This window comes from Lissotriton helveticus, chromosome 3_2 (genome assembly GCF_964261635.1).
Source record: "Lissotriton helveticus chromosome 3_2, aLisHel1.1, whole genome shotgun sequence".
NCBI classification, from domain to species: domain Eukaryota; kingdom Metazoa; phylum Chordata; class Amphibia; order Caudata; family Salamandridae; genus Lissotriton; species Lissotriton helveticus.
The window spans coordinates 393,894,463-393,911,579 of NC_136062.1; the positions used below are offsets into that span (position 1 = coordinate 393,894,463).

The 17,117-nt window shown below is 43.5% G+C and overlaps 1 protein-coding gene across 1 annotated transcript in view; it reads left to right on the forward strand.

Moving 5' to 3' along the window:
- Positions 1–17,117, forward strand: part of SHANK2 (SH3 and multiple ankyrin repeat domains 2) — a 3,078,421-nt gene that overhangs the window by 545,669 nt on the left and 2,515,635 nt on the right. The window contains exon 3 of the mRNA XM_078684305.1: positions 15,979–16,089. The gene's annotated coding sequence lies outside the window, so the exon portion shown is untranslated. The remainder of the gene's footprint in view (positions 1–15,978; positions 16,090–17,117) is intronic.

Sequence of the window (17,117 nt, forward strand, 5' to 3'; positions counted from 1 at the left end):
AAAACAACATCTGCTACATAATCTGACAATTTTAACTAATAAATTGTTTGTAGCTCAAACGTATCAAACATTTTAAAAAAAGATGATTTGTTGCTGCAATGTGGACAGCCCTATCCAAAAGTTGACTGATCCTCCTTACTCACTACTGTATTTGTATGTTAGACTAGTAATAATAAGGCAAAATATTTCCAGATATTGTTAGCATGAGTTATATGTCACAATAATACAGTATCAGAAAATATACTCCATAATTTAGTCAACACTGCCGCACAATTTTGTCAACACTGTGGCATAATTTTGTCCTCCTTTACTGCATAACACCGTGCACCTGGACTCTAACTGCTGTGACTCCTGCCCCAAAGTGGTGCCACTCCAGTCTCGGACCCTTGGATATGGTCTAGAAGGTCCTCTGCCAGCCCAGCGGTTGTCCTAGCAGAACCAACGCAGCTTGACACATCGCTCTGCAGCTCATCGGAACTGCATCTTCATGAATCATGATACAGCTTGATACAAGACCTTACATTGCAGCCCCACAGCTTCCTGGAGCCTCCGCTGCATCTCATTGCTGTAGCTCGCATCATATTTTCACAGTTCCTAGGTACCACATCTGTGTAATGCACCCTTGATGCTGGACCTTGCATCTGAGCCCTTCAATGGTACTGCTGCTGCATGACACATACTTGACATGGGACCTCTCAACATGCTGCAACCAGGATTTGAGGTACTTTGTTCAGGGGGCCTAACATGGTTCTGGTATCCAGCTTGGGCTTCATCGTGGTCGGCCTGAACTTGTGATTTTGTACTTGTCCGGTATGACCAGAAGACAACAGTTGGCGTTTTATGCTTTTAAGCACTATTTTTACCTACATATTTAAAATTGCATATCTCCAGTGCTACTGATTTGATTTTTGTTGTATTAGCGTCAAATCCATTATTAAGTATTACTTTATTTTTCTAAATGCTGTGGGATTTTTCTTGTGTTGTATTTCCGCTTTATTTCTGTTACAGTAACACCCCTCATCTGCAGTCTAGCTTGAATCCAGTGGCAAAGTGAGCAAGGGACCCACGTCTGGGCATATCCTTCCAAATTACGATGAACAAAGCAAACACAAAGAGATGATGGACGGAGCACTGAAACTTTACAGACACTCACCCCCAGTCACAGATCTGGGTTGAATCCATCATCGTTCTTTAGCTCACTTCGCTACCTCAGTTCAGACCCAGCTATATGTAAATCAGTCTTGACCCTATGCCTCATGGGCACAGCCAAAATGCCAAGCCAGGTCTTTCCTGAACCAGAAACAAGCATCCTGCGACGGGTTTCAGGGTAACACCTCTCATCAGCCAGGCAAGCTTTAATCCAGTGGCAATGTGAGCAAGGGACCCACGTCTGAGCTTACCCTGCCAATATAGGGCAAACAAAGCAAACACATGGGGATGATGGATGGAGCGCTGACACGTTTGAGTTAGGTCTGACTGCTCTTGTGTCAATGAATCAGAGGATTGAGCACAGGTCAATTTGGGCTTTGCATCAGTTTTATCCGGACAAGAATTATGGTTCCTGCTTGAGTAGATTTATGACTCCCTCAACCAGTGACCCAATATCCTACACCAACTGACCTACAAACTAGTAGCTCCCATTTGGCCAGGTGGTATGTTCCATGAGCTGCAACAGTCATGTAATTTCACCAAGTATTAAGGCTTACAAGAATAATATCATCACAGGACTTTTGGCCTCAAAGGCAATCAATGTACATATGTAAACAATCTGTTCCAATCTCTAAGCCGCATTGTGGTACACTTGGTCCAGCTGTTTGTTGTCAGTGCCACTTGATTTCTACAATTGTACAGCAAGCGCATTTTTGACACAATTGTGATTCTGCTGCACTTGAAAATAAGTCACCATCTGGCAAATGTTATCACATAAACATGGCACATGTGAAGAAATTGAATTTCAGTGTTATATGGCTTGGGGGAGCACTCATTAAGGTCTTGAAGTATCAGGCTCGAAAGCTGAAAGATGGTTTGCCGATGTACAGGAGCTGGCAAAGGTATACACTAGGAAAGGAAGGGCAAAAACAGGGTAAGGGACTGGGACATGAACAGGACAGAGAAAGCAAAGCACCCCTAATGTGTACAAATATAGAAACAATCCAGCTATGGACAAACACACTTGGTTACCACCAGGGCTGTACCCAGGTAAGAATCAGACCTTTTCATAGCAATAGGCAAAGGTTACGCCTCTCTACAGATTGCTCTTTCAGATAGTCATCATGCAAACCACAAAGACAAAAGGCAACAGAAGTTATTTGGATTCTGGACCCTAGTTCACAAAGAAGAGTTATTCTTTCATACACAAGACAAGCCTCTATTGTTCCAGCCGTGGACACAGTGGAAGTACCGACGAACATAGCAATATCACACTGACACAATTAAAGTACTTAAGACTACTCATAAAACAAGATTAGAGGTGGAACAGCACGAGCCCGTGGGGAGTCGGGGGCGAGCAGCAGAGGTAAAACAGCTTTAAGTTAGACAGCACAGATGGGCAGTAGACACTGAAGTGCAAGCTAGGACTAACAATACAAAAGGACAAAATTAGCAACAGAATGGAACTAGGCAAGCATTAGATATCAACCAAGAACTGTTAAAATTGTTCTAGAGCAAGGCATTGAAAACTGGGGAATAAACAAGGTAGGACTGGCAGAAGTATATACTAGGAACTGTAGCAAGCAAGTGACTGGCCTGGAAGTGAACTGGCGACTGCGAAACAAGAAACCCTGAGAAAGGGCACATACCCCAAGAAGCAAAAGCAAGGAAATAGGGTAGCAGATTTAGCAGTTACATGAGCAAAGAACAGAAAAAAAAGGAAAAATCAAAGGTACATTATACCAAAAACAAACTATTAAAAAATTAGAATGGCAGCAGCCAAGGTCTGCGTCTGACTGCACATCGAAGGCAGAAACAGGAGGAAGCAAAAAGTAAAGCTAGGCTTGGGGGAAATCTACACCAACCTGCACAGGAGCAGGACACAGTTTTTAGTTGAAGCAAGGCAAGAAGTGGATGAACAATAAGAGTTCCAGTACACAGAGATTCAATGCATGAACAAATACCAATGCATATATCAATGCATAAACAAGCAGCAACAGGCAGAGGCAGCTGATAAGGAGTTCCAGGCAGCAGCAAACCAGGTTTGGAGTCACAGCAAAGGGATGCACAAGCCTAGTTATAGGTATGTGCAATTCGATGCTCTCACAGTTCTTGGTTCTTTGGGAATATTTGATAGAGCATTGTGGGATCTGTAGTCCAAGGAGGTAAATGCAATTTTTCCAAGGTGTCCAAGATGAAAATGCCATGCATACCAAGTCCTTGGATGACTTCTCCTACCAATAGCCGGTCTGTATAGCTCCATCCAGGGCAGGGGGATGGTATTGTAAATGAGGGAGGTTTTTCATTTATTGATTCCCACAACCAAATAAACAACATGTACCAACTAAAGAAGTGAAAATATTATCCAGCTAGTATCCATGTCTATAATTGATTGAATAGTGATGGGCTTTGTCTGCAGCGTAAAATACCCCGCTCATATTTGCGCGAAATCAATGATTACTTTTTAGTCATGATAGCCAGCAGTTATTTGAATAAGACTCTCCAGATTTAATATGAGGGCAAACATATTAATATCTGCAAGTTTCTATATATGAATTTTATAGTTAAGAACTTACATCATACATCTGTATTGTCACAATACAATCAATTTTGCAAGGACGTTAGAAATAGAAGGAAGTGCTTCAAATGGCTCATAGTGGAGACACATAAGCCATCCAAAACTAGAGACCACTTTTAAAACATAGGGCCTGAAAGGATCTTGGTGAATGGGATACTCTGTCACAAACGCAGTGGAAATCCTGTCCGCCAAATTACAATTTCCATAGGATATTATGGAATTGTAATTTGGTGGACTTGATATATATCACGCTTGTGACGCGCAAACCTGTCCGCCAAGATCGTAATCAGGCCCCAAGTTTGGATAATTAGAAGAATTAAAGAGGTACAACTTTTATTACATGCAATGTGAGCATGTAGGTTTGTGCCTTCAGAAAGGCATTCTGGAGTAAGTAATGTGGTACTCTCGCACTACTCTTTTATATTCTCATATTTATCCTTGTGAACTGACCGTAAAACATCTGCCACGGGAATTAAATGGGAATTGTCATTTATGTTCAGCACAAATAGAAAGGGCTGTGCCTTCTTTTCACTTTTACTAATAAGGAGTGAGAAGTTACAGGTCGATTAAAAAAAGCTTGGAAGCGTTTATGGCAGGGTAAAAGCACAGAACTACATCTGTAAAATTGCCCCTGTATCTCTTACATGTTCTGGGAATTTGAGTGGACAGAGTGTAAACAAAAGGTTGTTCTGTACATGACAGAAACATCATTTGTTATTGAGTAACATTTTGAATGCATTTGTAGAGTGAGTATTGTGTCCATTCCTAAGAGCCTCTGTATTTTCGGCAGTGTTGGGGTTCCTTTACATTAATATGTGTAGAAGTCAAAATAGCACACAAATAATGCCACATAACGTCCTGCATAAAAGTGTGTGTCTTTCAAACCTGCATAATTTACTCAACTCCATTGTCCCCCATTGTTTCACAGCCTCCTATTTATTGTGTTTTATAATTCAGTATGACTACAACTAATAATAAAGATGACCTAATAACAGGAACGAAGGTGGCTGCTAGACTTTCCAACATACATGAAAAAGTGGCTGTAGACACTAGTCAGATTATAAAATTCAGAAGGGTTAGCCATCTACAGGGGCTGTGAGCAGCAAACAGTGATGGGCAGTAATCGTTAATGTAAAACACCTATGCTACTAAACAGTCAACGTGCAGTGGGCCTGTTGGCAAGAAAATCTCTTTACATTAGGATTCTGTTACGATATATCAGCAGGAACAACAGAATCTGTCAACAGACAGAGCCTTAATTGTTCTCACTGGTGCCCAATGTCTTGAAATAATCAAATGATGACATATTCTGTGTCTTCCATTGCTGAGGCCAGTTTCATCCAAGCAGCGCTTGTGTAGTGTTACTTGGACAGGGAACGGACTTTTGAGCTACTGTCAACTAAAGGCTGACATAAAGCACCCACCACTTCCTGTGCCCCCCTACTCTGCAGGAAGTGGGGTGTAGCCACGTTTCCCCAGTCATGGCATAGTGCCTGACCACGTGAGCCAACCTCAGAACATCCAGGTTGGATGTTTTCTTGTGTAACACACACTTTACTGGTAATTAGGCATGTCTACGTCATGTGTGATTTCAAAGCTTGCATATATTTGCAATATTATAGTATTCTTTTTTTTAAGTCTTATATAGTGCTAACTAGACCCTAAGGTATCAGAGTGCAAGACATGTTATGGAAAGAATTATACTCGAACTACATTGGAGAATTTGTGTGGGTCACAACAGTCAACAAGTCAACAGTCAACCAAAAATACAGCAATTAAGGTAGTCAAACAGTCCATAAAAAGTATATAACATTACAGCATTAAGGAAATGGCGTTTATGACAGACTAGAGACTGCGCGAGTCAGACACCCGCATCCGAGGTTGGATCTTCGGGAAACAGGGAACAACAGGGAACAACTTGTGGGCGAGTTGTAGTAGTTGTTGAGCAAAATTAATTTATTTTTATAGGTTTAAGCAATCTTTTTATCACAGCAGTCACTCTGCTTAAGTATATGTTTTTTGGCAGGATGGCTCAATGAGGTGAATACTCGTGACAAATGGAGGTTTGTGGAACTCGTGAGTTTAATTCCTTGCATGTCAGCATTGATTTTAATAAATAGCAGAAAAAGGCATAACAATGTTTTTTGAAGATGGGTTTATAATAGGGGTAAGTATGCACCCACCTCTAGCAATAAGGCCACCCATGCAATATAGGGTTCAGACAAGGTCTCAATACATTAGCCGCTGGCTCAACCCTTGGTAGCTGGCTGCGAGCAGGCACTCTTAACTCAGGAGACAGGTATGAAAAACATTTAAAAACACCAATACATTAAATAAGTAAGACACAACACAAAATAAAAACTGTTTAACAATAGGAAATATTTGTATTTTCAAATGGCACCAAAATTACAAAGATTCAATGTAGGGAACCGGAGATATGAATTTTTGAAGATTTAACACTTCACAGTGGTTAAAAACATATAGCACCTACTCAGGATAACTGGTCGCGCTTGGACTTTGAAACGTTTATGGAGGATTTTCTCTTGACGTCATTTGATCCCCTCCAGCAGACCGATTTCGATCCAACGTCGACAAATTGCTTTTGCATGAGGGCTCGGTCAAATCTGGAAGTCTGGAGCTCCGGAACTTTCAGTGGGATGCACCTGAAATCCAGGCCAGGTCACAGTTGAAGGTAGTAGGCTTGACTCTCGATGTCCACTTGGTCCACTTGTAGAGCATTTTACAAAAGTTCCTCAGTTAAAGCCTTTTCAAGTAAGTAAATAATAAATCAATGATTTGTAGGAATATTATGAAATTTCTTTTAGACATTGGTACCTGCGAAGGGTGAGATAAGGAAACGGTACAAAGACATTACAGCAGAGATTATATTTACCTAGAATGGTGTGAAGACCAACCCTGGCCATAGGCTGGGGCAAAGACAGGGCTCCCAACAAATCCGGTGCCAATGGAACAGGACAGGTGCAGATTCAGGACAGGACCGATGCAGATCAGGACAGGATAGGTATAGATCAGGCCAGGACCTCAGCTAAGTGCAACACCAGTATTACACCCCTCTCTCTCTCTCTCTCTCTCTCTCTCTGCGACTAACACTCGGACCCCGACTGGGTCATCGAATCTTCTCCCTCAGCAATTCCCGATTCTTCTGACACACTGCTCGACTAATACTATGCTCTTGATTCTCATCCAGCATACGTTGGGTCAGTGACAGGTCTGTGACAAGTCGGACAATCTAACTAACTAAGCCTACCTTAGTTATACCATCTGTCTTGCATGGCAATCTTGTAGCCAGGGCGCAGAGCTGTGGTCATGTCAGGTGCCGATGCATAGTTTCAGCCAGGTTTCTGTGTGAAAAAGTAGGTCAGGGGCATTGTCGTGTAGCAGGCACCAGATCTCTGGCATGTTTAATGAGTGACCGGGGATTGAGGTGCATGCATCTGCTGCATGTGAGTGTGTAGTGTTTTGTGGGTGGTGGCAGAACTTTTTGAGTTTCAGGGATCAGAGAGTGGGGTGCTGGGTGCCGTAGGTGCGGGAGTGTTGGGCGGGAAGCCCAGAATAATGGTCACTCAGTGTTGTGCGGTTGTGTCACAGCAATGATGTAGTTGTGAATAATTAGACATGAAAATTTTCATATTCTGAAAATATGAGACTGTGAATTAAATATTGTTAAGATCTGTCTAAGGAGGTGGTCTTCTGAGTGTCTCATTCACTTCGCATCACTTTCCTCTACAATCATTTTCTGTAAGCCACATTCTCTTTCTCTCCATGACTCTATCAGCTTGTCTCCCTCCTCTTCATCGCAGTTGTTTTACTCTGCCTGACTGCATGTACTTCATTACATCACCTCCACTTTACTTTTCCTCTTTTTCTGTATCTCACAAACTGTCCGAACGTATAAATAAAACATTTACTTTTCCTTTGGGGCTATCAATATTTCAACAGCAACAGATACTATAGTTCTCACACTTTCTTAAAAGGGTTGTACTACTCTCCAATTCCATTTTAACCCTACACACTTGAGACTAAAGATAGAATCACTTCCGGGTCACATGAGGAGAGAAGATCAGGCTGGTTAGAACTGGCCTGGCAGGTAAGGGTTAAAAGGCTGAGGAGGCGAGAGTCTGCCTCTTAACTACGCACTTCACAGCCTGCCACACCAGCCTCTAGGCTGGTTGGCCACCCCGCACGTGCACAAAATGCAAGGGCCCCCTTTCACGGCGCATAAATGCAAGGGCCCCCTTTAATGGAGTTAATAGAGCATACGGGGGTTACCGGGGGGGAGGGGAGTACCCTCATGGTAAACGGCCCTCTGCGCATGCTCACTCAGACTGGAGGATGTGTTTTATTGATAAGGATCCGACACCAGTTAGTGACCTTGCCGTAGATCCAAATATGATACACAGAAAAGTAACTGCTGTATGATTATGGATGATTTGTTAGATTCGGATAGGAAATACCTTTGTACTAGAATTAAGTTAAGGTTAGCCATCTGACATCTGTATTTATCAATTGTAATCAATGTAATGCAAATGTTTTCTGCGAACTCATGTAAATATTTGTTTATTTCAATTTTTTGTTTAATTTTATGTTTATTAAATACGGCCGGGGGTTGTCGCCTGCAGCGAAAGAAATTCTTCTCATGTCATTAAATAAGGTTTAATAAGGGAGGAGGGGGTATAGATAGTCCCTGGCCATATGAGTGTCGGTGTCCAACGCTCTGCTAAGAAGTCCATGGCCGGTGCTATGAAATGTCAGCGAGCCGAACCCCAAGACTATGTAGTCTTGAGCTTACCCTGCGCCTCTTTAATCCACTACCAGACACTCTCGGCCCCTTTATCTCACTCCTGCAGGTTCCTCCTTTCTCTCTCTGTGATGGTTTTTTCTTTCTTTTCCTGGTACTTTCCCCTTTGTGTTTTTTTCCCCTCTCTTGCTCTCGGAAATGTTTGATGAGGAAAAATAAAATCCAATCCCCAAAAATAGCTGCCGGTAGTCCCCACTGGCAACCACCAGCTCAAATTAAGCCCGTGTCCAGGAGAGAATTTCAAAGTTTGGCTGTGGAGAGGGTGGCTCCACCGAAGTGCTTCAATTGGTGGAAAATATTTCGCTGTCCAAGCAGCAAAATTGTTGAGAAAGGCAGATTCTTCCTATTTTTTAAAGTCTTTTAAAAGGAATACGCATGCATAAAGGTCTATAGAGAAGATAAACTTGGGATTCAAACATGAATTCAAAAAGTACTCGCGTGAATGATAAAAGCTCCCAATTTACTCCGCACGAATTATAATGATGCAGGAATACATTTACTATTTTTTCAAGAATCTTGTCCCATATTTTCTACTTTTTCCAAGCTTTTGTTTTCCCTGTGAGCATGTACTTTGACTCCAGTCTTGCATCTTTGATTCCAAGCTTCTGCCGACGCATTGAAACAAAATAAATGGCCCTGCCTCGCTGACAGCTGTTTTTGAGGAGTCCTTGAGGAAGGGACGGAAAGAGAACTGGGTCACACTCCTGTGAAGCGCTCCTCGAAATCATTGGCAACTGAAAGACGCAGTATTGTGCTCTTAGGGTTTGTGTGAGGAATACACACCAGATCAAATGTTTCTATGCTTCAAAGGGTGTCAAGTAGCAGGGCAGCACACTTCAAAAGTGTCAGAGACCGGAGCTGCCCGCGCTTTTCAAAAATGTAACCTTGATTTCAGCACAAGAACCTATCACTCAAATTCCAGTAGGCAGTGGCCCTCTCTGTGCTCCCTTTAGCAGGATGAAGAGAGTTCAGAGAAACTCTATTGTGCAAGGTTCATATTCAGGTCTGAGTTCAGGGTCTTAAGACGGAGCTTTCCTGGCTCTAGTCGTCGCCATAATTGAACATTTAGCTGTGCTCCAGGCTGGCTGTTCATTCTGTAGTATTAGGTACATGTCTGTGCTGATATACAGCTTGACAAAAACACTTACAAATAAATACCAAACAATGTGGTTGGTATTCAGCCCTTGACACCGCCTAGTTACTTCGGTAATGGTGGATCATGGTATTCTCTGCGTGTCTCAGGCTTCTCGAAAGATTGCTGGCAGGGTTCATGCACCTCCTGCTGGTATCTGCATCCAACTTGCAGATCACAAGCTCAGTTCCTCACAAATGCTTTGCATTTAAGTGTGATCAATAAAACACGTATCGTGCTGGTTACTCGTAGCACCCGGTGTCTACAGCACAGCAAGTTCTAATAAATAAGGAGAAGAGTGTCATACATAAGCCAGGTTGTGGTCATTCATCTAGAAACACTGCCTCTTTGGGGATTCCCTTTACAACAGCTCCAAAGGACCAGCTCTGTTCACCTCATTGCATCCTGCTCTGTGCGCCTGTGAGGTAGGTGCTTTGCGTCAAGAACTGTATTTACCAGGGATTGATTAAGAAAAAAGGTCATTCATTTTGATCCAAAAAGTGCAGACAAGATCCAGATCCGGGCTATGCCATGGGCCACTAATACGGAGATCCTGACCAGAGATGGTGCGTATGGGGTTGGCCATCTGCAGTGGGTTGGGCGCAGGGACAGCCCACTGCTGCGCAAGGCTGAAAGCTGTAAGCAGGGGGTTGGATAAATGTGCAACTCACGACAAAGCCTGTGCTCAGTGGGGGTGTGAGCACCAGTTGTGAGCACATGGGAAGTTATGCTCTGTGGCCAATCCTCTACTGTTTACCGCCAAGGATCATGTGCAGCAGGAGGTTGGGTACGCACAGTCTGTTGAGTGCAGAGCCTTGCCAGAAGCCCACCCCCCACTGTACAAGGCCAAAGGCTGTGCTGTGCATAGCAAGGAAGGTGGACACCTGTGCAAACTTGGCTACGGGGTCTGGACGCACAGCATGAGCTTGAGACCCGCGGGAGTGGGGGCAGGGCAAAGGCTGTGCTCAGCAGGGGGTTGGTCTCCTTACAGGGCACAACACTCACTGCATATTACCAATTGTTCTGCACAATGGGGCACTGGGTGCCCATGGGAAGTTTAGTTCACATCCTGGCACGAGGCAAGGCCCTGTGTCCACTCCCCGCTGCACATGGCCGCTGCTGTGCAAGGCAAGGGATTTGGTGCCTGCAGGAGGTTGGATGGCCAGGGCCTCCGGCCAACCATCCACTGTTCTGCACGATTGAAGGCTTTGTGTATCAGAGATTTGTTACCATGGGGGGGTGGCCGCAGGGACTGGCAGGAGGCCTTGCTTCAAGGCCCAACCCCACTGCACACTAGCATATGCTCAAGTCAGAATATGTTTTTTTTTAACACAGAAACTCACTGAAAATAACAATGGGTGAAGAGGTGTTATAGTTAGATACGGTAATAAGAGCATCATTTACATTTAAAAAATGACCTACTTTAAAACCAAATTGCTTACAATTTGCCAGTTCTAGTACTTTATAAATAGCCCTTTATTAGATTTTTTTACATTAACCGACGCATAATGGACATCACTAATAGCCAACAATACGCTACATAGCAAAACAAACCAACAAAGCCCAGAAACAAAGGTTACATGTCCTCACATACATCAACATGGTGTATTAGATCCGGGGTAAGAAGACTGTATCTCACTAAACAAGAGCAATAATATGCTAAGGGAACTTAACAGGTGTCCCTATACGTACTCACTTTTATGCGTATGCCACTCGGCAGAGACAAGGTACCCAAGGGCACACCAGCAGAAACAATGCCTGCCCAAGACCCTTGCAGCATGTATGCCTTGATACCCACAGATAGCAACTTCAAGCAATAGCCCGTCAGCAATGAATCCCTCCTCATTTAGGTCCTGCCCCCAGCCATTCTCTACTACTATTGGTGCCGCCCTAACCTTCCAAGGGGAAACCTTATCTGAGTCCATGATGCGTCCAATAAATCCACGCTCAGGGTGGCCTTTCATAAGATCCCGCCTCCAATTTAGCAATCTATAAATCCTAAACCATAATCCCCATTGCCCATCCACCCTCTCTGTAAATAGGGTGAATGACAAACATCTCAGCCATTGCCCACTTTTTGAAGTCCCCAAACCATATCCACACCTGTGAAGACCCCACTGCCTTCCAAACCATCGCAATGTGACATTTGTATAGTAAAAGTGCTGGGTCAATAAACCTGACCTCCTGTTTGTTCTTTTTTGTCCTGGGCATCCAGCCCAGTAGGCAAAGACTATGGTCTATACCCTTTTCCCTACCAATTAGGTCAGACAGCTTCAACAACACCGCCTCCCAGGCTTTTGCTACCACTGGGCACTCTCATACCCCGTGATAAGGGTCTGCGTCTCACGCACCACACCAGAGACTGGGAAAAGACATTTGCAAACATGCATCAAGAGTGCTTCGAAGACAGAGATAGGCCTGATGCATGTTTGGGAACTGAATACATTTGAAACTTGAGTTTCAGGACACTCGCTTGATAAATGCATGGTTAGTACTCACTGTTTATCCAGCATCGCCAAAATCACGCATTGAGCCCATTTACCTTTAGCGTTATTGCAGGAGCATGGCAGTTATGATTGCAGAGCATTCCATAATATCGTACTCCTATTGCGCCCACTGCCATGTGTCAGCGGGTTCTCCAATAACTCCCAACTAGCAGGAGCATCCTGGCCCCATAAGAATCGCACCCTACTTGTCAGTGCGTTATAAACCAGGAACTAGCCGTGCTCGGCTCCGAATTTCTCCACCATATCTTGAAATGTACTCTACCATCCATTGTGGGCCTCATTTTCAGCAAAGTATTCTGTAATGTGTGTGCCTATTGGATCACAAAATGGGTGGTCTGATAGCGCTGCAGCCCTCAGCCTCATAGTGGGTACCTTTGCATTACTCTTCCCCTAGGTCACAATAATTGTCAGAGGCCTGTGGTCCAATAGGGTGAGTCCCAATTGCTCAGTGTCAAGCACTTTCAGCCCACATTGTTTGCTTCCACAACCAGAAGTCTATTCTACTGTGGGGGTGCTGCACGGGGAATAGAACGAGTACTCCTTGGCCTTTGGGTGCATACTCCTCTAAATATCGAAAAACTACATTGTATCCACCCGTCTCCTAAAGTGCTGCATGACTCCAAGGTTAGGAGTGTTTGAGAGGGTCAGATCGGGTTGGTCGGCCTCTGTGTCACCCCCAACACCAGGAGCTTGTAGACCATACAACAGCATTGAGGTCAGTTTGTCAATAAAATCAGTGTGTTGGGCATTCGAGGTGTACATCACAATTCACCAGTTATAGTTTCGTTTAATTACTATAACTGGTAACCTGTCATAATGCACAGGTTATGACCTCATTTAGTCACACTCATGACATGCCAAATGGCTACAGTGATGACATCACTGATGAGAACATCCTGTCATTGTGACAGTGTCCTATAGGGTTTGTAGTCTTGTAGTAATTCTGCAAGCTGCACCTGTGCTAAGTATTCTATCAAAAAGGAAAATTGCTAATAGGACATTGATTGATATTTATAACTGTGTTAATTCGGGCAGGTCATGCCTTGATGTACTGATGTATTGTTGTATGAATATTTTATATAGTGTGTAATCTTTTATGATTTCTAAAAATCGAAATTAAGATATCGAATTGAATTTAATTAGTGAGGATGGACATAACTTCAACCCACATGCTGGTCATGCAGCTTATCTGTCAAGGTGCCCACATTTGGTTAATGTTACCCTCTTTTTACTAGTATTTACTCACCAAACAAACAAAATGTGATAGTAGACTTTAACAGTGATCACACCTTTTGAAAGGTTAAAACCCTCCAAAAAAGAGTTAACGCAGTTTTCACCTAATTGGAATCACCATCTTAAGCACTTCATATGGCCTGCAACTTTCAGGCAAGAGGTTCACAGGTATGATTTTGCTACTGTTTAGACACCTCTTGCCAGGCTCTGTGGCCAGGCTGCCTAGTTGGGTAAAATACACACATATATTCCTGAGATGAGTACAATGGCATGCAACTTTAAGTCGTGCTTGCATTCCCAGTGTGCGTTAAACCACCACTAAGTGGGTCACCACTACATTATTCAACAATTTGCAATGCCTCAGTATCTCAGCAAAGTTCTGGAAATAAATATCCACACCATATTAATGTTCTTATAACATAGACGTTTTCTATAGAAATGCATTACAACCATTTTTTTCATAGGCACGTGCCCAGACATCCATTGCTGGATAATCTATTATCAAAATGAGAGTTGGCCATTCGTACAGATTTTTTGCAAAAGGCTGAGGCTTTTAGTCTCAACCCACTGTGAAACATATCTGTGCTATTTATATCGGGAGCGCTCAGCATTTACCTCGTTTAACATCAAGTACTACTGGGACCCAAACTGTTCCGATTTGTAAACAGTGTACCATACAACTTTCAACATTTATAATTAAACTTGCCTCATGGGCTCACACTATTTCCATTCTATGCACTCAATGTGTACACACGGCAACTCTATTCGGTACATGACTATAGGCCTTTACCGCAGCCACTGGAACTATATGATTTTGCAGCAGTGGTGTTTTCTACATAATTATGATTTTTCTACATTTGCCACATATCACTCTTCTGCTGAACAACCTGCTAGATTTAAACAAAAAAAAAATCTTTCTAGATCAAATGGATCAAATCTAGTAAAAATACAGCGGACATGTGTTGTTGCGCAACCGAAGGCCTTCTGCGAAGGTCTCTGTTACTTATTGCTATATTTGGATGTTAAACTGGTACTAAGGAAGTGACACCTATGCCAAGTGTATAAAGGACAAAATAATGAAGTGATGCAAACTCAAAATGTGCCGCTTGAAACTGCATAATTTGCCTTTTCATAGTGGTAACCAGTTGTTTATTAGAACAATCAGAAGAGTATTAGAAACATCTAAATCTTGCCACATAATTTAGTGAACCGTGACGCATAATTTGGTACTCTCCTGCTGCATAATTCCAGCAGCCCTGCCCTTTAATATCAGCTTTCTTTTTGTAAAATAATGTAAAGATTTATGTAGTAGCATGAATCACAATATAATGGTTGATATAATGTGAGACGTCACCAGTGATTACATCAATTATGCCATTTGAGATGTCATTAATGATGTCAACAATGATTAAATGTACCCCCATTTTTTAGAACATTCTTCATCGTCCCAGACAGGCCATAATGGGCCACCTGCTTGTCACTAATAGTGCGTCGCAACCTCATGGCCACTGGCACTCAACCAGGCGGCCATCATGAAAATAGTGTTGTCCTTAGTATACCATTGATTTGTTATGCATAGATATTGCTTCTACCAATGACGGCCATGGTGGAACCTTAAAACAACCAAAACGATGTACAATTCAGTTACAAGATGGCCCCCGACTGCTTTCTTTCATTTATTTTGCTATTGCAAGAATACGACCGCCACATTTAGGCAACAATATGTTTCGTATTTCTATTCTTTGATCTTGCATACGTAGTTGAGTCTGTATATGTGTTTAATTGTGGTTGCATAAGGAGGCGAATACAAAAATGAGCTATCGGAAATATGACTGGATTCATGAGTGCAGGGATCATTGATAGACAGCATGTTTCATGATCTTTGAGTGCCTTATCCCATGAATGCCTGGAGAGTCACTTTTATTTATAAGCCGCACCTGTTGCCATTGCCAAAGCTTGTTTTGAATAGCAGCTGTGCCACCAGAGCAGTATATCTTAGTATGGTTAATGAAAGTTGTGCTGTTGTTTACCATAATAGTATCACCCGAAGTTAAAGTGCTATGAAGCATCAATACTTGCATGGAATACTATATGTTAAAATATGTTAATTTTAGAATTAAATGGTCATCTCTGAAACTCCGCAAGATGCAAAGGAGCGTGGCCGGTGCCGGCCTCGTAGCGGCTGCACTTTAAAGAGAGGTCTTGATGTGCCGTGGCTGTTTGTAGAATAAAAGATGCGCACCTTTTATTCCTCCGGGAATGCATCCATTATAGACCAGAGGGCTCTGGATTGGGCATGAAGGGGGCGTGCGGCAGCGCTGGTCCAGGGCAGCGCTGTGAAGCGGGCTGCCTCTTTGTCACCCGCCTGTCGCGGGCACAGTTAATGGCACCTCTTTGTACTCCAGGCATTCCTGCGGATAGTTTATGTTGTGAATCACCCCGCTCACAGGCAGCTCTCGGAGGTGGGAGTGGCAGCTCGTTCCCGGGGTTTGCTTGCTGTGTGCTCTCGGTGTGTTTGTGTGCCTTTGGCTTCTGAAACATTTTGCTCTCCGCTTCCCAGCAGAGGCGCAGGACGCGTGGACTGGCGGGACCGGACGCGTGGACTGGCGGGACCCTGACGCGTGGACTGGCAGGACCCGGACGCGTGGACGCCTCACCTGCGCGCAGGCTGGTAAGGGCTCTTTATTTCACACTACACTTGTGGCGTAGGTTACGTGGGTGTCTGTCCTCTCTGCTTGCCCGGGCTCTCTGAACATGCCATACAAACGGGAGAGGCTGCGCGGGTCGCATGGCACCTGTTGTCACGTCTCTTATGCATGAAGAAAGAAACTGCTTGTAAGTGAAATGTCTTAACCAGCGTTACACTGGTCTAGGGAAAAGTATGCTAACACATGTCCACTTGGCAACATTGTGAAAGTGCTCATTTGTAGCAGAGCTCTACAGACACTGTTTTGAAAATAAGTTTACCAGACGCCATCGAGTACATTTTGCTTCAATCCTGTGCTTTTATTTAATGACCTAGTGCATTATGGGTGTTGTAGTCTTGGTGGATTGCTTCTGCACCTGTTGGACCCCGGCTGGAATGTGGTGTCCCATAATTACATGGCTGTGTCAGGTGGTACCGTTCACTAATGAGTGATTCTCTGTGACTCCTCCCCCGTAACATGTTGGCAGTCCATACAGCCTGTCACACCCCTGAGATGGATGAAAGGAGTACCAAATAGTTGAGTAACAATAAACTTCTGCTACATAGTGCCAAGAACCTCCCAGTTGAATATGCGCTAGCAAGGACACGTGCCGTGTTATTTCATGCTGTGGTGTTATGTTATGGGGTCTTCTGTAGTAACTTTGGAGCCCAGCTCGGATGCGGGCGCAGGGGCATTCCATGGTGAATGAGTTCCGAGGCTGGAATAGAAACTTTTGAAATTTACCGTCCTAGGTAAGAATAGCGGGGACCCCTTCCTGCTCCTAGTGAGTGACAGGCTGTAAAATGAACCCCCCTTATACCACAATATCTTCGCCTGAGTTTGAAACTGGCAATTACTTCACAAACACAAAGATATGGGTTTAATTTGGGGGAATTGGTTGTAACGGTTTTGTTTCTAATGATTAATGTAATTTAATATGTGTATGTTTATTACGCATCTAAAATGGTTTAACCTCCCCACTTACGGATGGTCATTTAAACTAACCGCAGCA